Here is a 16,599-nt window from a genome sequence, read left to right as displayed (position 1 = left end):
ACTCGTATTTGTGAAACATGCATTCATGCATCCATAAAAACCTTTTTGCATAAAAACCAAGAAACTCAATAGTTTACTTTTGTAAATATCGATAGGTCAAATGGAACATGGAAGGATGAATACCAAGAAATAGACTTTCAAATGTCCTGACTTAACAGGGTTGAAGAAGATTGGTTCTATGATAGTTAGTCCAAAGGATTTCAGAGCTCAATATGGAAGACTTATGGGTATCTTGAAGACCAGGGTTGAAGATGGAGGTCTCAACACCCTGGTACAGTTTTATGATCCACTATACCATTGCTTCACATTTCTAGACTACCAGCTTATGCCTACTCTAGAAGAATACTCTTATTGGTTTGGTTTGCCAGCCTCTGACAAATTATCATTCAGTGGTTCATAGGAGACCCCTACACTAGCAGCTATTGCAGTTGCACTTCACCTAGAAACGTCTGCTGTGAAGGCCAACTTCATTAAAAAAGGAGGGATTCTAGGTCTAACCTCTAGATTCCTGATGGAGAAAGCCTTTATCTTTGCAGAAGCAGATAGTAGAGATGCCTTTGAAGCCATTTTTTCTCTACTCATTTATGGAATTTTGCTCTTTCCAAACATTGATAACTTTGTGGATGTTAATGTTGTACGAATCTTATTAATTGGTAACCCAATACCCACATTACTTGGAGATACCTACCATTCTATCCATCATAGGACTAAGGAAGGCGGTGGAACCATTCTTTATTGTGCACCTCTCCTATATAAGTGGTTTATTTCTCATTTACCCAGATCCAAGCTCTTTAGGGAGAATACGCAGAAGCTCAGATGGTCTCAGAGGTTCATGTCCATTGATCAAGGGAATATACATTGGTATGACCCCTCCTATGATGTTGGAGTAATTATTGACAGTTGTGGTGAATTTCCTAATGTACCTCTCCTTGGTATACGTGGGGGAATTAACTACAACCCCGTCCTTGTTAGGAGCCGGTTAGGATACCATATGGCAGATAAACTAGATAACCTTCTGTTGTCAGGTTTCTTTTACCTCAACGAAGAAGAGAGTTCTGGTTTGAAGGATATGATCATGCATGCTTGGCACAAAATTCACAAGAAAGGAAATGACTGATTAGGAAGAAAGAATTGTGTTGCTTTTGATCCCTACACCCAATAGGTTTGTGCTAGAGCCAGTGAACTTAAGATGCCCCATGCTCTTGAAAAGACCTTATTCCCTTATGCTATAACATCATCATCCACCATTCCTATTGAGAATAGGGAAGAGTTTCAAGAAATTTTGGCTAGGTTGAAGTTGGAAAGAGACACTTGGGAAGGCAAGTACCATGTCTTGAATGATAAGAAGATGAAGATGAAGCAATAACTAAAGGAGAAGGATGATTTGATTGAGATTCCGGAAGAACAAGTTGTGAAGAAACAGGAGGAGCAACAAGGTTTACTTCTCCTTAAAGTCCAACCATTTCATGAGTACTCCAGCATACCTCCCACCTCATGTGCTTAGAAGGGAATCATCGACAAGATTATGGTCGAGAACTCTAAGATAAAGAAGCAAAAGAGGAAGCATCAGCTAGAAACATGACTTTCTACATATGAGATTCCTTAGGACTCATAGACTTAGCTATTTTCCTCTTGTATTGTTTAGGATCATTAAAATTGTATTTTATCCTTTGTAATCCCTCAATTGTTTAATAAAAAGTGGTTTTTGTTCAACTTATACCAAATTTTGTCTCTATAATATTTGTAATAAATTATTGAGTTTCTTAAAAATTAAAAATCATCTTTTGCATCTCCATATCATGCATCATTCAAGCACAAGTTCCTGTATTTCAAGAAAACTTACACGTGTCTTCTCCCTCCAATAGTCAAATTAAATCACTAGTACAATACTCGAGCCAGTCGTCGGAGAAGGATGAGTTAGCTTGAACAAGAAAACCAAGAGCCCAGGGAGGAAGTAATCACCTTGAAAGATAGTTTGGAAAGGCTTACTGCTATGATGAACACTTTGGTGGCTGCTTAGAATCAGTCATCGAACAATTCTCAAGATCCATTATAACGAAAAATAATCTCTGAGAACGTCTCGACACCCATTCCAGTGGCGGCCGTAAATGATCAACAATATCGCCTTGCATAGATAGCCGAGCTACGAAGACTCTGATTCCCATACTCAAATGAGATACGTAGGCAGTGGATGCGACATCCTTGCGAGTCATTTTCTTTTGATCTTCTTTTAGCAGATAGTACATTAGATATTACCTACACCCATTAGACTAGAACAACAAGAGTGGATCCCGTAGAGTACTACGGATGCGTAGGGGTGCTAATACCTTCCCTTCGCATAATCGACTCCCGAACCCTAGATTTGGTTGCGAGACTTTGTCTTTTCCTCTCTTCAGGTTTTCTTCGATCGTTTCCTTTCCCTCCTTTGGGATAAATAACGAACGGTGGCGACTCTTCTGTTTCTTTTCTTCGCCGGTTGTTTTTTCCCCTTGTTGTGACAAGTGTCTGTTTTGTCAGCATAAGCATAACATTGCATGCATTTTGGCATTCATAAATCATTTCCATGCATATTCGAAGGCATATTGGTTCTCATTCGTATATCATTGGTGTGTCTGATTCATTTTCCTGGTTGTACTTTCACCCTAAAATAGAGTTTATCTTCTATTTCCCCATCGAGATTGTCCCTCATGGGAAGAATTGCATTTCAGTTTTCCTTCCCATCTCATTTGTCTGGATGGAATAAATCCCCAGTCGAGTTCATTCCTTGCCGGGTAGAGTCTTGTTTGACTGCTTCTCTCCAGTTCGTGCCTAGATTAAACTTTGGTCCCATAGATGATGAAGAAAGTGTGTTTTACACCTTTTGGATCATGTTTTCCTCAACAGAGAAGACTTGTTCAATGAATGAAGAATCTAATTCCCAACAAGTGGCAATCTCTTTAGTCAATTTCCGACAGAGAAGCTTATTGCGACTCAACAAATCAAAGTTAACATGGGCTCGTTTTTTAACAGGGGGTCTATTTATATGAGAAGCCAGTTATGATCCCCGATCAGAGTTAAAACATAAATATCCAGCAATTGAGATCCATTTCATGTTGAAGACTAGAAATCATTAGAAGTTTGTTACCCTTTCCAGGTGGAAGACTTGGTTAAAGAAGAAATAGAGACTCGTTCCTGGTTGAAGACTGGAAGTCATGGGAAGTTTGTCACCCTTTCCTGGTGGAAGACTTGGTTAAAGAATAAACTAAGATTAATTCCAGGTTGAATACCGGAAGTCATGGGAAATATGTTACCCTTTCCAGGTGAAATACTTGGTTAAAGAAGAAACTGAGACCCGTTCCAGGTTGAAGATCGGAAGTCATGGGAAGTTTGTTACCCTTTCTAGGTGGAAGACTTGGTTAAATAAGAAGTTGAGACCCATTCCAGGTTGAAGACCGGAAGTTATGAGAAGCTTGTTATCAATTCAAATCATTGTGACGACAAAGATTCCAAGTCTTTATTTTAATGATGTCAAACCTTTCTAGTGGCTCATAACGTGTGCTTTGGACGGTGTCATCATATCATAAAATGCATTCATCCTACAACATGCTCAAAGTATAAGTGAAATGTGTCCATGCATATAGGAGCATCTCATTGACTTGAATAATGCATTTGATCATCGTTAGTACCTTAGGTTCATAAAAGAATGGTTTCAAATGATCAAAATATGTCTCAAAAATCATTTTTTGATAGTCTAAGAACTCTGAGTCGACTCACATCTTGGAGAGGTCGACTCATTCATACATATCCCAGTCTGTGAAACTCTCGGGTCTGAATAGGTCGAGTCGGAGGTCGATTCAATCCTGGGAAAACCAAATGAGTCGACTCATCCATATGATTGCGTCGACTCATTGCCTGATTCATTTTAAACCATGATTACCATGGGCATGAACAGGTTGAGTCATAGGTCGACTCAACTATGGGAAAACCCTGTTTGAGTCGACTCATTGTTGCAACCTGAAAAATACAGTGTGCGAAGAAACAACCGGCGAAAGAAAATGACAGAAGAGTCGCCACCTTGCGTTATTTATCCCAAAGGAGGGAAAGGAAACGCTCGAAGTAAACCTGAAAAGAGGAAAGGAAAAGACAAGGTCTCGCAACCAAATCTTGGGTTCGGGAGTCGGTTATGCGAAGGGAAGGTATTGGCACCCCTACGCATCCGTAGTACTCTACGGGATCCACTTTTGTAGTTCTTGTCTAAAGGGTGTGAGTTTATCTTGTGATGTTTACTAAAAAAAAGGGGTTAGATGAAAATGACTCCGGCGGATGTCGCATCCACTGCATAAGTATCTCATCTGAATATGAGAATCAGAGTCTTCGTAGCTCGGCTACATAGGGGTTAAGGGCAATTGTGCTCGCTAATCCATCACGTCTTATGCCTACGTATCTCATCTGGAATGAGAATCAGAGCAAGCCGTAGTTCGGCTAACTACGGGGTTAGGGATTGGGTTTTGGACGAACGACGTTACTACGCAATCTACCGGATGCTCGACCTTTGGAGACTTACTGACCTGTAGTAGAAGGAGTAAACGTGTGTTTAGGAGAAGAAAAATCAATGAAGGGTTAGGGTTTGGGATGCTCATGCAAAAGGAGTCCTGGACGAAGGAACCTGTAAAAAAAAAATAAACACAATATTTGGAAAGAAGTTATTCAGGGAGACAAATTTGTTATGGCAAGAAACACAGAAGTAATGGCATTAAACTCTCATCAAAGTCAAATATTCTGCCATCACTACAACGGTCCTTTCACCACTATATAACGGACGACATACTTCATTGAGAGTCACACCTGAACGCATAGAAAAAAACTCTACTCTCTCTCTCTCTCTGTCTTTCACGAGTTGTTGCTCATACGTGAAATCACTTACTTACTCTATTTGCTGTAATACTTGCTTTATCTTAGAAGCACTTTAAATTACAATTTTTCTATTGCTAAATTGATTTTGTTCCTCAAGTGACTTTGTGTAGTCTGTGTGCTTGGGAGGACTAAGAGATCTTTCTCTTAGACGTTGGTTGTAATAATCTTTCAAGATTAGTGGATTAAGTCCTTTTTGAAGGCGAAATCACCTTGGTCGGGTGGACTGGAGTAGCTTTGTGTTATTAGCGAACCAGTATAAAATCATGTGTGTTCTTATTACTGCAAAAGCGTTTATTTTCCAAAACAATTCAAACCCCCCTTTCTAGTTTTTCTCACCTTCAAACATGACCTCCACCAAGTGAATGGGCTTGCAAGTCAACTTGCTAAGGAATAACTCCACACAAGTCGACAAGACTATGCCATTCTCCTATCCTAAGTGCACTCGAGTTCGGGTATAAAACTCATCTCACAAAGATCACCAAGCAGCCATAGCCAGCGAACAGATACAACAATGATATGTACACAATGCAATAAGGTAAAGCAGGTAAATAAATAACTGTACAAAACCATGAACACCCAATAAACAAACAAACTACAAATGCTAGGAGGGACTCTCTTAGGGAAACCTTTTCCCCAGCAGAGTCGTCAGCTGTCGCAACCTGAAAAATACAGTGTGCGAAAAAACAACCGGCGAAAGAAAATGACAGAAGAGTCGCCACCGTGCGTTATTTATCCCAAAGGAGGGAAAGGAAACGCTCGAAGTAAACCTGAAAAGAGGAAAGGAAAAGACAAGGTCTCGCAACCAAATCTTGGGTTCGGGAGTCGGTTATGCGAAGGGAAGGTATTAGCACCCCTACGCATCCGTAGTACTCTACGGGATCCACTTTTGTAGTTCTTGTCTAAAGGGTGTGAGTTTATCTTGTGATGTTTACTAAAAAAAGGGGTTAGATGAAAATGACTCGCGCGGATGTCGCATCCACTGCATACGTATCTCATATGAATATGAGAATCAGAGTCTTCGTAGCTCGGCTACCTAGGGGATAAGGGCAATTGTGCTCGCTAAGATATCGCGTCTTATGCGTACGTATCTCATTTGGAATGAGAATCAGAGCAAGTCGTAGTTCGGCTAACTACGGGGTTATGGATTGGGTTTTGGACGAACGACGTTACTACGCAATCTATCGGATGCTCGACCTTTGGATACTTACTCGTCTGTAGTAGAAGGAGTAAACGTGTGTTTAGGAGAAGAAAAATCAATGAAGGGTTAGGGTTTGGGATGCTCATGCAAAAGGAGTCCTGGACGAAGGAACCTGTAAAAAAAAAATAAACACACAAAAACATTGCCTCCTATCGAGGTCTTCCAGCTAGGAAAGCAGTAAAATGCGGGAAAAATGTAAAAGTACCACACGGATGAAGATCTGAGGTAACAACAATTAAAGGAACGATAAACTCTGAGATCCTTCCAAGCTAACATCATCAAAGAAAGTGAGTCAGTACAGGTAATCGGAATGAAACCTCCAAGCGGTATCCCACAAATAAAGTGGAAGACCAGGCAAACCATCTCTGCAAAAGTCGTGTGAGCCCTCACAAAAACTCAACAAACAGGTTAGAGACAAAAAAATAGGGTAATCAAGGGTTGCCCCCCAAATCCAAATGTAACCACGTGAATCATGCCATTAAAATTCACAAAAAAGACATGCATCAAAAGGGTATCAAATTCACCCATAATACCTCAAACATTCAGAGTATTCAAATTCAAAGCTCAAAGGTAATGGGAATAAGGGCAAACCTGATTGGAGAGCTTGATTGAAATTGAGTTGCACCCGTGAGGTTTACAAAACAATCTTTAGGGTTTATGTGAGGCAGAGGTGATTCTGTGCAGTTGAGTTCCCTTCAGGGTTTGGAGGCTGCTCTGAACTCTGTTAGCTCTTCTCTCACTATCTTTTTCCAGCCAGGGTAATAGGAATAGAATTGCCTTTTGTTTCACTGAAACTCTGAATTTATAACCTTATTTTTGTGGACCTGTGGGCTCAAATGAGAGAGGTCCAAGTCCAAGATTTTATTTATTTATTTATTATTTTATTTTATTTTATTTTATTTATTTTTTCTTTTATTATTATTATTTTTTTTAACATTTTTTTTTTCTTTTTATTTTTCTTTCTTTTTTTTTTCGTTTTCTTTTTCTTTTTTTTTTCTTTTTTTTTTCTTTTTTTTTTTAAAATATTCCCATTGCCATGATGAAATGCAAATGCTAAATGACCTAAAAATGAATGCATGCATGAGGTGTAAAGCGTATGCTTCCAGGAAAAATGAAGGGTAAATTTTGGGGTATTACAGCTGCCCCTATTCAATCAACTGGAGACCTAGAAAGAAGATAGCAGCGACTTTCGTGCTTTCGAGGTATCAAGGGATTGAATACAATAAAAGCCCGAAAATTTGCACTGAAGTGAAGTGAAGTAACAATGCCTGTTAGAATCGGCAAAGAGGTGGTCTTGAAAGAAGAATCTGTCTGGTACGGTGAGAGTCAGTCTGAATACCGAAAAAGAATGTTAACCTGGATACCAAAATAAATGGTAACACAGAAATAACCATGGCCTGAATGCCGCTCATCAGTCTGAATACTGGAAATGACTTCGATCTGAACATCGGGAGATATGAGATTATTAATATCGGTCTGAACACCGAGAGGCTGGCCTGAATGCCACAAGTTGCATCGACCTGAACGTCGGAAACTTCTTCGATCTGAACATCGGAAAACTGGCCTGAATGCCATAAGTTGCATCGACCTGAACGTCAGAAACTTCTTCGATCTGAACATCGAAAAACTGGCCTGAACACCACAAGTTGCATCGACCTGAACGTCGGAAAGTTCTTCGATCTGAACATCGGAAAACTGGCCTGAACGCCACAAGTTGCATCGACCTGAACGTCGGAAACTTCTTCGATTTGAATATCGGAAAACTGGCCTGAATGCCACTTCGATCTGAATATCAGAAAATTGGCCTGAATGCCACTTCGATCTGAATATCGGAAAACTGGCCTGAACGCCACTTCGGTCTGAATACCGGAAACTTCATGCCTGTCAGCATCGGCAGAAATAGGGAACGATAATAGAAGTGGCGCATGGGCCAATAACACTTGTTGGGGATAACAAAGGTAAGTCATGAACAATCTTCAGTCTGAGTACTGGAAACGACTTCTGGCTTATCACTTGGGATACCGAGAATGTTTTATACTTACATGCGTATGTTTGAATTTTTCAATGGCGTAATGCTCCATGAAAATGGAAATGCTACGCGATTTGGGAGGATGCAATGCAATATGATTCTACATGCAGGGATGCAAAATGCTGGGTAGAATGCCAAGCCGAGGCAAGGGAATCTGCTGGGGAAATGATCACCATCTTCTGGACCCTGGCAAGGCTGTTGGACATGCACAGTGCAAAGAACTCTGTGGGGAAATGACCCGCCACATGGTGTTCTAGCAATGACGAAATACCGAGACTCTGACTGGGGAGAGAATGACACTGAAAAGCTGCTGTTGGGGAAAGCGATAGTGGTTCTGGCAACCATAATTTGCGAGAGAGATGACTTAGCAGGGGAAGCAAACACCGATACGGTACCGAGGTTCTGCTTCAAGGAAAGAAACCATGGATCTGGCATTGGGATTATCGATCTGGCCTCGAACTCTGAGGAGCAGCCGCTTCTGCTGGGAAGATACAGTCTGGCACTGTCAACTCCGTTGGAGGTATATAGTCTGACACTGTCAACTCTATTGGGGAGTGTATAATCTGAAACCACCGCTTGGGGGGAGGTACAGTGGTGAGAACCTGCTGGGGCTTGAAGAATCCAACGCTCTTATCAGCTCTGCAGGGATAAGATACCGAATTCGACTGTTGGCGACTTCATTGGGGAAAACAATCACGATCATCTGCAGGGGATTTTAAGGAAATGCCCCGAGGGTACCTGTTCTGAATAGATGATCCAAAGCACTTAAAATTTACAACAATTTTAAATGTTTATTAAGCATGTACCTGTAAAGCTCTTATGTGTCATGATGCAATGTTTATCAAAAAATTCGGACGTCATTTTTGCAAACAAAACAGAAAAGTGAAAATGAAAACAGAGATATACTGAATAACATGATTTTATTGATTGAACAGCCTCTGAATAGGCATTTACATCAGGAAGCAATCCCTGGAAAGAGGTAATCGCACAACAGATAAAAATAGACATTAATCTAATGGCAATGTGAAATGGATTTCTATTGGGTTCCAATTCTGTTATGACTTGCTCGTCTTCAAGATCCTCCAGATGATCAGCTTTCTGAAAGAGTGATTGGACTATTTCCTATCCTTCAAAAGTTTCCAGTCATTGACACGAGATGAGATTCAGAACTACTCAGAGCGCAGTCATTCGCTTAATCCCTAACTTTTGCCTGGATCACCCTTTTCGGGTTTTCAATCCACCGGGATACCCATTTTTGCCTAAGTTGCCTTTTCAGGTTTTCAACTTACCGGGTGTACAATCTTTTCACTTTTAATCCCTAATTTTTGCTCGAACCTTTTTCATTTTCTTGGTTCGCCGGGATGCCCATTTTTACCTAGACTACTCTTTTTATTGTCCAGCGGGTCTATTTCATGCGAAGTATTTTTTAACTGCGTCTGAGTTCACCGGGGAAGTGAAGTTTTCACCATCCATCGTTGCAAGCATTAAGGCTCCACCATCAAAAACCTTGGTGACAATATATGGTCCATCATAGTTAGGAGTCCACTTGCCCCTGTGATTTGTCTGAGGAGGAAGGATCCTTTTCAACACCAAATCTCCGACCTGGAAGCATCGAGGACGCACTTTCTGATCAAAGGCTCTCTTCATCCGACTTTGATGCAACTGCCCATGACAAATGGCTGCCATTCGCTTCTCTTCGATAAGACTCAACTCATTGAACCTTGTCCGAATCAATTCAGCTTCGTCTAACTTGACATCCAACAGGACTCTTAGAGAAGGAATCTCCACTTTAACAGGTAGGACTGCTTCCATACCATACACAAGGGAGTAAGGGGTTGCCCCAGTCGATGTACGTACTGAAGTACGGTACCCATGCAAGGTGAAGGGTAGCATCTCATGCCAATCTCTGTACGTAACGACCATCTTCTGCACAATCTTCTTTATGTTCTTATTTGCCGCCTCAACAACACCGTTCATCTTAGGGCGGTAAGGGGAAGTATTGTGATGCTGAATGTTGAAGTTCTGGCACAACTCCTTCATCATTTTGTTGTTGAGATTAGAACCATTATCAGTAATGATTCTTTCGGGAATCCCATAGCGACAAATGATTTCTTTCTTGATGAATCGGGCAACCACACGTCTTGTGACCTTCCCAAATGACGCTGCTTCGACCCACTTGGTGAAATAGTCGATGGCAACAAGGATGAAGCGATGCCCATTGGAAGCGGTCGGATCAATCTTTCCAATCATATTGATGCCCCACATAGCGAAAAGCCACGGCAAAGACATCACATTCAAAGGATTCGGCGGCACATGCACCTTATCAGCATAAATCTGGCATTTATGGCACTTCCGAGCATATTTGAAACAATCAGATTCCATGGTCATCCAGTAATAACCTGCTCTCAACAATTTCTTAGCCATTGCATGTCTGCCGACATGAGTACCGAAGGAGCCTTCATGAACTTCCTGCATTAACATGTCTGCTTCGTGTCTGTCCATGCATCTGAGCAAAACCATGTCGAAGTTCCTCTTATACAGAACATCATCTTTATTCAAGAAGAAACTGCCTGCCAATCTTCTCAAAGTCTTTCTATCATTGTTGGATGCCCCTACAGGGTACTCTTGATTCTTCAGAAAGCACTTGATGTCGTGATACCAGGGCTTGTCATCAACTACCAGTTCAGCAGCAAACACATACGCGGCCCTATCAAGGCGCATCACGTCGATCTTGGGAGCATGGTTCCAACGGATCACCGTGATCATGGAGGATAAAGTAGCAAGATCATCTGCCATCTGGTTCTCATCACGAGGTATATGGTGCAGCTTTACTGTTGTGAAGAAAGTCAACAGTCTTCTCGTGTAATCTCTGTAGGGGACCAGAGTAGGCTGGAGAGTGTTCCAATCACCACTCACTTGATCGATTACCAGAGCTGAATCTCCGAAGATGTCCAAAGTCTTGATTCTCAAATCAATGGCTTGCTCAATACCCAAGATGCAGGCTTCATACTCAGCTTCATTATTGGTGCACTCGAAAGTCAGACGAGCGGTGAAAGGCATGTGGGCACCTTTCGGAGTTTTAATGACAGCACCAATTCCACTTCCTCTGGCGTTGACGGCCCCATCAAACATTAAAGTCCACTTTTCGTCTGAATCAGGTCCCTCTTCAACAACTGGCTCTTCACAGTCTTTCATCTTGAGGAACATGATGTCTTCATCTGGAAAATCAAACTTCATCGGCTCATAATCTTCAACCGGCTGTTGAGCAAGATAGTCTAACAGAATACTCCCCTTGATGGCTTTCTGGGAAGTATACTGGATGTCGTACTCTGTCAGTACCATTTGCCAACGAGAAACTCTTCCGGTGAGAGCTGGCTTCTCAAATATATACTTGACTGGATCCATTTTGGAGATCAATAAGGTTGTGTGAGACAGCATGTATTGTATCAATCGCTTAGCAGCCCATGCAAGTGCACAACATGTTTTTTCAAGCATTGAGTATCTCGACTCGCAATCTGTGAATTTCTTACTCAGGTAGTAGATAGAATGCTCTTTCCTACCTGTCTCGTCGTGTTGACCGAGAACACAACCCATGGAATTGTCCAGTACTGTCAAATACATAATCAGCGGTCTCCCTGGGACCGGAGGCACAAGGATAGGAGGATTCTGCAAATACTCTTTTATCTTCTCGAACGCCCTTTGACAATCATCATTCCACCTGATAGCCTGATCTTTTCTCAACAATTTGAATATTGGCTCACACGTGGCTGTTAGGTGAGAGATGAACCTTGCAATGTAGTTTAACCTCCCTAAGAAACCACGGACTTGTTTCTCTATTCTTGGCTCATGCATTTCCTATATCGCTTTCACTTTGGCCGGATCCACCTCAATCCCTTTTCCGCTAACAACAAAACTCAGTAGTTTTCCAGATCTCACCCCAAAAGTACACTTGTTCGGATTAAGCCTTAGCTTGAATTTCCTCAAACTCTCAAACAGTTTCTGCAAATTCACCAAATGTTCTTCTTCTGTCTGAGATTTGGCAATCATATCATCAACATAAACCTCGATTTCATGATGAATCATATCATGGAACAGAGTCACCATCGCTCGCTGATATGTTGCTCCGACATTTTTCAGACCAAACGGCATCACCTTGTAGCAGAAGGTGCCCCATGGGGTTATGAATGTTGTCTTCTCCATGTCTTCTGGTGCCATCTCAATTTGATTATAGCCAGAAAAGCCATCCATGAAGGAGAATACCGAGAACTGAGTCGTGTTATCCACCAAAACGTCAATGTGAGGTAAGGGGAAGTCATCTTTAGAACTAGCCCTGTTCAGATCCTGGTAGTCAACATACATCCGTACCTTTCCATCCTTCTTAGGTACCGGAACGATATTTGCAACCCATGGCGGATAATTTGTGACTGCTAGAAACCCTGCATCCAACTGTTTTTGCACTTCTTCCTTTATCTTGACAGCCATCTCTGGTCTTGTTCTTCTGAGCTTCTGCTTGACCGGAGGACAACCTTCTTTGAGCGGCAAGCGATGTACCACGATGTCTGTGTCAAGCCCGGGCATGTCCTGGTAAGACCAAGCGAAGATGTCAACATACTCTTGCAGCAATTCAATCAACCTCTTCTTCACATTGTCTTCCAAAGAAGCCCCTATCTTGATTTCTCTCTTGGCGTCCTCGGTGCCGAGATTAATCACTTCAACAGACTCTTGATGCGGTTGAATGACCCTGTCCTCTTGTTTTAATAACCTGGTGAGTTCTTCAGGGAGTTCACAGTCTTCATCACCCTCTTCTTCAGCTTGAAAGATTGGATTTTCAAAGTCGAAGCGAGCCATAGCAGAACCGTTATCAATAGGATCCGGTGATGTGCATCTGCACGAGTGATGGTATGTGCTTATGAGTGTGAAAAAAAAGTGGAAACTAAACAAAACATTGCCATTTTTTTTGAAAAACTGCAAAAATAGAAAGACAGGGAACGAAATATTTGAATGCAAAAAGACGTCATTTATTTATGATAAAAAAAATGCAAGTGTCACATAGATGAGCCCTACAATGAGTCATTACGCCCTGGTGGAACGTAAGACTTGGATATGCATGAATAAACAAAGAAAATTACTCCTTCAGACAAGTGGCTTGGACAATCTCCTCAGAAGACCAATTGTTGAGAACTTCACCCGGGATCCTCGGACGCACCCAGTTATCGATGTCGCAATCATTATCCCCATCTTCATTGTTGACCGCGGAGACTAATTTGACTTCTCCTTCAACCATGTTAACGCTGGCTCCACCATGCCGGGGCATGGGATTGTTGACGACATTAGGAGCTGGTGCAAAGTTAACGGCCTTTGAATCAATGAGGTCCTGAACTACGTGCTTAAAAGCTTTGTAGTTCTCAATATTGTCTTCCAATCTTCTAAACATGGGGTCCACACCATGACCCATACCAAAGTCTTCCTGCAGCAGGGGGAACTGATCGTCCTGATCATCATGAACGGGCTGTTGACCGGAGGTGACATGTAGGATTGAGATAGGCCCCGATCCATTGGGTCCATTAGCCTCTCCAGATGGAGGATCAGTCACCGTCTCTGGTTGAGCAGGGGGATTCCTCTGTATCATCTACCTGAGCTCTTGTTGTCCATGAGCCACCTCTTGAACCACATCCATGAATTGATTCATGCGGATTTTCATCTCGGCGAACTCTGCCTGTAGGCTTTCCATTACTCTCTGTTGGTTTCTGCTGGTACCGTACCGGTGAATGCCTGGGTCAGCTATCCTGCTGATGGAACACCAAACAAACTGAGAACACTGTGGCGGTACCTGTTATGCAAGACATGCTAATGAATATGTAAATGCAATGACATGTTTATCAATTCCAAAGGTATTCTACCCCCTTGATCCCAGTCTCTCAATAGATAAACGATGTAATAAAAAGACTAAGCCGTTGATGAGAACCAAGAAAATTCCGACTAGAATCAAGTAGAAGATATAAACCCCACAGAAATGGATAAACATGTGTGAATGATTATGAATGCAAAATGATGTGATGCAAAATGATGTGAATGTAGTGCAATGGCATGGGAATCAGGATCCCTGTATCTGCTTGAACATCTGTCAGGTTGCACTGTCTGGAGAGAAATTAAGAGCACACCAAACAAAGGTCATGGGATGGATCATGTTATCCTTCATATCAACCACCCATTTTGGTGGATTATGGTTTACACCTTATCAACACCCAAGTTTCATTTATATTAAGGATACCTGATCGGATCAACCATGAATCAAGGGTTCGTTGCAAGTCACGAGCATGGAGTTTAGGTTAAGAACCACCCAAAAGGAGTGTACTAAGGTTTAAACCTGCCAAACATGTTCTACAAAAGGTTCCCATAGTCATAATCCCATCTTTTGGATATTATCGGAGGAACGACTACTCGTATTCCAAAAATATTCTCAAGAGAGACTCTTATGAGTGTAGTATCGCGTAACAATCGTATCAAATCTTACACTTGAACGACTTTTGCACTACGTCCTACGAATAGGCCAAGATGGGTTTGGTAAACTAAGGTCCTCGGCTTCTAAGGTCTATATTGGAAAAAGTAATGTCTAACCACAACTTACTTGTGTGACATTATTGATCTCAACATTGTAAGAACAAAAATTGTTCTACAGCAGATTCCAGGATTTTGATGATAACAAAGGATGAAACCAAAAATGGCACTCTAACGAAATTCCTCTAAGTGTGCAGGACTCTGAACAAAAACAAAGAAATCTGAGCGCTTTATCAGATACAGAATCGAATCAGATACAAAGTATCAGAAGATCAGAAGCACCTGAAGAAGAAGCGCGCTCTAGAAGTTCTGACTCTGAGCAAAACAGCATAGCAGAATATCAGAAGCTCTAAACTTCCTCGAGAATCAACGCTGATGATCTAAAAGACCAGGACTATCAAAAGCTCTGATGTAATTCCAACACAAAATCTCATATTAACAGAGTTAACGCAGATTCTGACGAAGGATCTCCTAATCCAGAAAGAGTAACGGCAACTACAACTTCAAATGGAAAGAAAATATATTTGGAAAGAAGTTATTCAGGGAGACAAATTTGTTATGGCAAGAAACACAGATGTAATGGCATTAAACTCTCATCAAAGTCAAATATTCTGCCATCACTACAACGGTCCTTTCACCACTATATAAAGGACGACATACTTCATTGAGAGACACACCTGAACGCACAGAAAAAACTCTACTCTCTCTCTTTGTCTTTCACGAGCTGTTGCTCATACGTGAAATCACTTACTTGCTCTATTTGATGTAATACTCGCTTTATCTTAGAAGCACTTTAAATTACAATTTTTCTATTGCTAAATTGATTTTGTTCCTCAAGTGACTCTGCGTAGTCTGTATGCTTGGGAGGACTAAGAGATCTTTCTCTTAGACGTTGGTTGTAAAAATCTTTCAAGATTAGTGGATTAAGTCCTTTTTAAAGGCGAAATCACCTTGGCCGGGTGGACTGGAGTAGCTTTGTGTTATAAGCGAACTAATATAAAATCCTGTGTGTTCTTATTACTGCAAAAGCGCTTATTTTCCAAAACAATTCAAACCCCCCTTTCTTGTTTTTCTCACCTTCAATTGGTATCAGAGCTTCGGCTCTATTATTGATTTTCTAATCAAACACTTAACTGTGTAGAGAGATCCATAATGAGAAAAACTATGGCCCACACAAATGAAAGAGACAGTTACAATGTTAAGCCTCCTGTCTTTGATGGAGAGAAATTCGATTACTGGAAAGATAGAATTGAAAGTTTCTTTCTAGGCTATGACGCTGATCTCTGGGACATTGTCACAGATGGATACAAACCTCCTGTAACAGATGCTGGAGTTGAAGTTCCCAGAAGTAAGATGTCAGACGATCAGAAGCGAGAATTCAAGAATCATCACAAAGCCAGAACGATACTTCTCAATGCCATATATTACAACGAGTATGAAAAATCACCAACAGGGAAACAACTAAAGACATACTCGACTCACTGAGGATGACTCATGAAGGAAACTCTCAGGTCAAAGAAACAAAGGCTCTGGCTCTAATCCAGAAATATGAAGCCTTCAAAATGGAGGATGATGAAGCTATAGAGGTAATGTTCTCTAGATTCCAAACTCTTATTGCAGGTCTCAAAGTGCTAGACAAAGGATATACAACTGCAGACCATGTTAAAAAGATAGTCAGAAGCTTGCCAAAGAAGTGGAGACCCATGGTCACTGCCTTAAAGCTTTCAAAGGATCTGAATAACATCAGTCTTGAAGAGCTTGTCAGTTTACTCAGAAGTCATGAGATAGAACTGGAGGAAGATGAGCCTCAAAAGAAGAACAAGTCTGTAGCATTAAAGTCCAGATCTGCAAAGCGCAAGTCTGACAGGAACAAAGCCTTCCAGGCTGAAACAGAAGATGTTGATGACTCTGAACAGGAAGA

Source organism: Lathyrus oleraceus, chromosome 4 (assembly GCF_024323335.1).
Source record: "Lathyrus oleraceus cultivar Zhongwan6 chromosome 4, CAAS_Psat_ZW6_1.0, whole genome shotgun sequence".
NCBI lineage: Eukaryota > Viridiplantae > Streptophyta > Magnoliopsida > Fabales > Fabaceae > Lathyrus > Lathyrus oleraceus.
This window is presented reverse-complemented; position numbering follows the sequence as displayed.